The sequence below is a fragment of the Suricata suricatta genome, chromosome 10, assembly GCF_006229205.1.
Source record: "Suricata suricatta isolate VVHF042 chromosome 10, meerkat_22Aug2017_6uvM2_HiC, whole genome shotgun sequence".
NCBI lineage: Eukaryota > Metazoa > Chordata > Mammalia > Carnivora > Herpestidae > Suricata > Suricata suricatta.
Genome location: NC_043709.1, coordinates 58,347,643 through 58,352,627, shown reverse-complemented (window position 1 = coordinate 58,352,627; position 4,985 = coordinate 58,347,643). Strand labels below are relative to the sequence as shown.

Sequence of the window (4,985 nt, the reverse complement as noted above, 5' to 3'; positions counted from 1 at the left end):
GCTTAATATATATGCGACCATTAGAAAGAGGAAAATCACAATCTGCAGCTCTGGGTCATCTGATAGCCCTAGGAGAATGAATTCTGTGGGCACTGTGTGGTTTCTCATTGCTGATCCTTTCTTCCACCTTTTAGAACAGAGACTGTATATTTCCCTAGAGGACCTAATAAGTGAAAACAGGATTGGAGTTAGAGTTTAAAAATCTTAAAATATCCATGATAATAAATAATCTGTGAAAGTCAAAGACACATGTTTCCCTTTAGCAACTCTTTCTAATTTCTATTGGACCTCACATTCAAGTAATAAATATAATCTAAATTAAAGATTTACCTATTTTTGTTGAAAACACACAATTATGAGCCATGGATAAAAAAAGTCTCATGTTAACATTTAGACAGAAACTATTTTTTCTAATGTTTCTTTAAGCTGCTAATTACTCTTCTTTATAAAAATGGGGAAATATTTTAATTGATCTTTTCTTTTCCTGAATATAAAAATTAGTCTGGATTATGGATAATCTAAATATAGAGTTTCAAATCTTACAGGGATTATTTAGACTACCTCCACATTTTCTATTTTGAAGCCCACATAGTTGAGGGAACTTCCACAAGCTTAAACAACTTATCAACGAAGTAATCATCTCACTTTAGAACATACATGTTTATTCATGGGAATGTTTTGTTTGCATTTTCTCATTAATTACCTTCTTAAAGGTTTGGTTGATGCTATTGTTTTCTTATTCTTTAAAACCCTTTCCTGATAAAAATTGTGGAAGGAACAAAAGGCAATTACTAAAATAATTATAGCTGAGAAATACTTTAACATACAATGAAGAATTCTTTTTTTTCTGTAATATTGTCATGGAAAATGAACAAATAGATAATCAATATAACATTTACTGGGAAGCAGAAATCCTTTCTAATAGGGAATTTTTCTTTAATTTTTAAATTTTTATTTAAATCCAAGTTAGTTAACATACAGTGTAATAATGATTTCAGGAGTAGAATTTAATGATTTATCACTTACATATCAGACCCAGTGTTCATCCCAAACAGTGTTCTCATTAATGCCCATTCCCCACCCAATACCCCTCCATAATATATGTAACAAAATGATTATAATATAGGTCTACCTTTAAAATTAAATGTAACAAGTAAATTTACATTTGAATTTTAAAGAAAAAAATTAGCAATCAGAAATATTAATCTATGGAAAACTGTTTTTTTATTCTAAGAAGTGGTAGCTCTTAAAAGGTAAAGTATGAAAAATCCAATAGGGAATTTTTTAAAAATCATATTTTTATAACAGAATACCTTCTCAAGTTAGAAAAAATGAACAATCCAAGGTTTATTTCTGTGTTCCTCCTTTAGCATTTCATTAATAGTTCTTGATGGAAAATAATATTTAATTTTTTAATATTGAAAGGTTTATGAATCCATAAACTTGTATACAAATAATTTTTAAAGACATTAAAATGAAAGTACATATATTATATTGAAGAATAAAAATTGACTTACTTCTTGGTTCTTGTTGATGAGTTAGTCTCAGATTTATCATCTGATTTGTTTAACATTTACATAATTTCTGAGCTGCTAAACTGAGTTAGCAAAAGACTTGGTTTCTATTGTACTCTAAAAACAAGTATGTTGACTTAGCTTTTTCATGGTTTTAAGGATCTTAATTCGCTTTGTTGTTAAATTAGTTATATGTGACTAGCAATATTCTTTATTGCTGATACTATGAAATTCTGAGAACATTTTAGTATAATACAACTCATTCTGCCTTTTCATCTCTTATAAAGTTCCATGTACAAAAGCAGTTCACCTGGTTGACAGTAAGGTACTCTTCCATTTGCCTCTTTTCATGTAGTACAAAACACTGATATTTTAAATCATTTTTATTACTATTTGTGTAAACATTTTAAATCAACAGTTTGTAATTCTGTGATTATACATCTATAAAACCTAAGTGGTATTTTCTCTAGGTTCAAGGACTGCTAAATTTTCCTGCTAATGCTGTTTTGAAAAACAGAAAATAAGGAATGTTCTTCTCTATGCATGCCATACAAATGGAACTGGACTTATTTTATGTGTCTTTTTGTTGGCCCAGGGGAATTCATTAAGTAAAGTGAGTGCCAAGAAAAAGAATCATTAAAGATAGAGATGAATCATTTTTATAAATATTGATTAAATAATATAAAAAGCAAACCTATTGAGGTAAATAGGCAAATATATGAATAATGTGAAAATGAATGTATGAGACCTGAACTTGGAATTTCACCCTTAGAGAGAAAGATTGAGAGTGAGCAGGGAGATGGCAGAGAGAGAGAGAGAGAGGGAGAGAGAGTCCCAAGCAGGGTCTGCTCTGTCAGCACAGAACCCAATGCAGGGTTCGAGCTCTGAACCATGAGATTATGACCTGAGCAAAACCAAGAGTTGGACTTAACTGACTGAGTCACCCAGGCACCCTGAGATGCGTTGAATGTATAAGTGATACACATTAAAATAGGCATTGAAAATATTTATACAATATATTTCAGTAAAGATAGTGAAACTGATTTTCTACTTATGAAAATTCTATTCCTTTGCCTTAATTTTTGTTTCCAAATCGTATTCTATTTTGTTCTTAGCTTTTATTGATTCCAAGCACTGACCATACACTTAAATTATCTCAATTTTTTCAAACAAGCAGACAACACAAAAACCCTCTGAGGTCAGTGCTATTATTCAGGTAAAGAGTCTAAAGTAGAAAAAAGTTAAGTGTGTGCTGACCATCACTTGTGTGTTTGTGAACAATGCAGTCAATTGATTTTCTTACGGGAATAGGGAGTGAGTTTCTATCTCACAAAGCACTTCACTTCATTTCAAATATCCTATTAGGTTTCTTCTCCATATCTTTTCTGAGACTTCTAGATGCTGAATTGCCTGTCTTTCTTCCTTGATCATTCTCTCACTGTACTGTTTTCTACCATTATTGTTTTATTCCTAGTTTCTAATAATTGTCTTGCTTTTCTCAGGGTTGCCTCATAATTTACTTTTAATTAAGACTGATTATACCTGTTACCTTCTTATCCACAAGATACTGGACATCTGTTTTTTAATAATATGTCAATTACCTTCGTATATTCTGAGGTTGAAGAGTGACTGTGTTTTAGCCAATGAAACACATTGTTCAAGTACCAGGCTTCACTCTCCTGTAGTTACAAATAATGTTTTACTGTAACATATTCAAAATTGTAAAATAAAATTTATTAAATCTTCTGGCTAAAGGATCCAAATGATTTAAGACTTTAGTAGAGGCCCTATTATAGAGTTCTTAGCCTGGGTGGCTCAGTTGGTTGAGACTCTTGATTTTGGCTAGGGTCATGATCTCAGGGTCAGGGAATCAAGCTCCACATTGGGCTCCATGCTGAACACAGAGACTGCTTGGGATTCTCTCCCTCTGCCCCTCTCCCCACTCTTGCTCTCTCTTTCTAAAATAAATTTTTAAAAGTTACTAAAGACTTTCTCTGAAAACCTGAACTGACATCATATTACTAAATAATTCCAATGCATAAACTAAATATTTTGAGTGATGTATTAACATCCTTTATGGGTAAGTTGCCCCCCCCCACCCCAGGATGTCTGATTGGTCTCCCATTTACTGAGTACCATCATTTAATTGAGCTATTATTCTTTTTTTAAACTTTTTTAAAAAACATTTTTTTAAGAGACAGAGAGAGACAGAGCATGAGCGGGTGAAGGGCAGAGAGAGAGGGAGACACAGAATCCAAAGCAAGCTCCAGGCTCTGAGCTGTCAGCACAGAGCCCAATGTGGGGCTTGAACTCATAGACCAGAAGATCATGACCTGAGCAGAAGTCAGTGCTTAACAGATGCTTAACTGACTGAGCCACCCAGGTGCCCCCAGCTGAGCTATGATTCTATAAATTGAATTTATAATCTCAGAAGTGTATCGATTGACAGATGATGTTGGATTTCATACATTACTAGGTGTAACCCAAATAGTTATTAGAATTTTTCTGTGGGAAAAATAAGGTTTGCATCATGGGAATTCCTACCATTAGAAAGCTCAATAAGCAAACCTTAAATAATATCATTAACTTCATGAAGAGTCAAAGAAATAGATTTTTACATAGTTGTCAAATAGCCTAATGTTAAATAAAAGAAGAAAATAAACACCAAACGCATTAGAAAACATTCAGCAAATTATTTCTTTATCATACAAAATTGTCTAGTTATGATGAAATACACATTTTATTTGAACATTGTTTTAAAAGCTAACTGAATGTCATGTACATTATTGTATAAATAGTGTGTGTTTCTTTTGGCAAAATATTTACTCAGTGCTCTGATTGCAGGACACTGGAACCATTCTACATTATTTAAACATTTATTTATTCAAAAAATATTTATTGAATACCCACTACATGGCAGACACATGTTCTAAATGAAAAGGATTAGTGACTTCCAGTAAATGTTCAGCATCTCCCTCTCAGCAAGTGGGGATGAGGAGCCGATCAGTAGAGCCTATCAATTTTTAAGATGTGAAGTCTCCCACCATGGCAGGGGCTGTGGCCTCCCTGCATGCAGAATTGCGGACACACAAGCACAGCTGGCTGCCAGGATGGGTATAGGCAGGCTCCAGCACAGCACTGTGTCTACCAAGTGGACTGAGGTCCCTGCTTTCATGGGGCGAGGGGTGTGAGACAGACAGTAAGCAATGGACATGATTGATTAGTAGATACGGTCTCTCATAAATTAATCAATGTTTTGTAAAGGAAGAGAAAACTTAAAAACTTTGGAAGTGGGGTTTTACACTTTTAAATAGTGTCATTGGGGTGGACGTACAGTTGATTGTGGCCAAAAGGCCAAGAAGCAATGAGGTGGGCCTTCTTGAGGTGACACTTGGATGTCTGGGATATTCCATGCAGAATCTGGGAAAGGAGCATGTCAGGCTTAAGAAACATTTACTGTAAATGCGCTAA

The 4,985-nt window shown here is 33.7% G+C and overlaps 1 protein-coding gene across 1 annotated transcript in view; it reads left to right on the top strand.

Annotated features, from left to right (window-relative positions):
• Nucleotides 1-4,985, top strand: part of LOC115305180 (olfactory receptor 6C1-like) — an 8,893-nt gene that overhangs the window by 936 nt on the left and 2,972 nt on the right. The window lies entirely within an intron of this gene.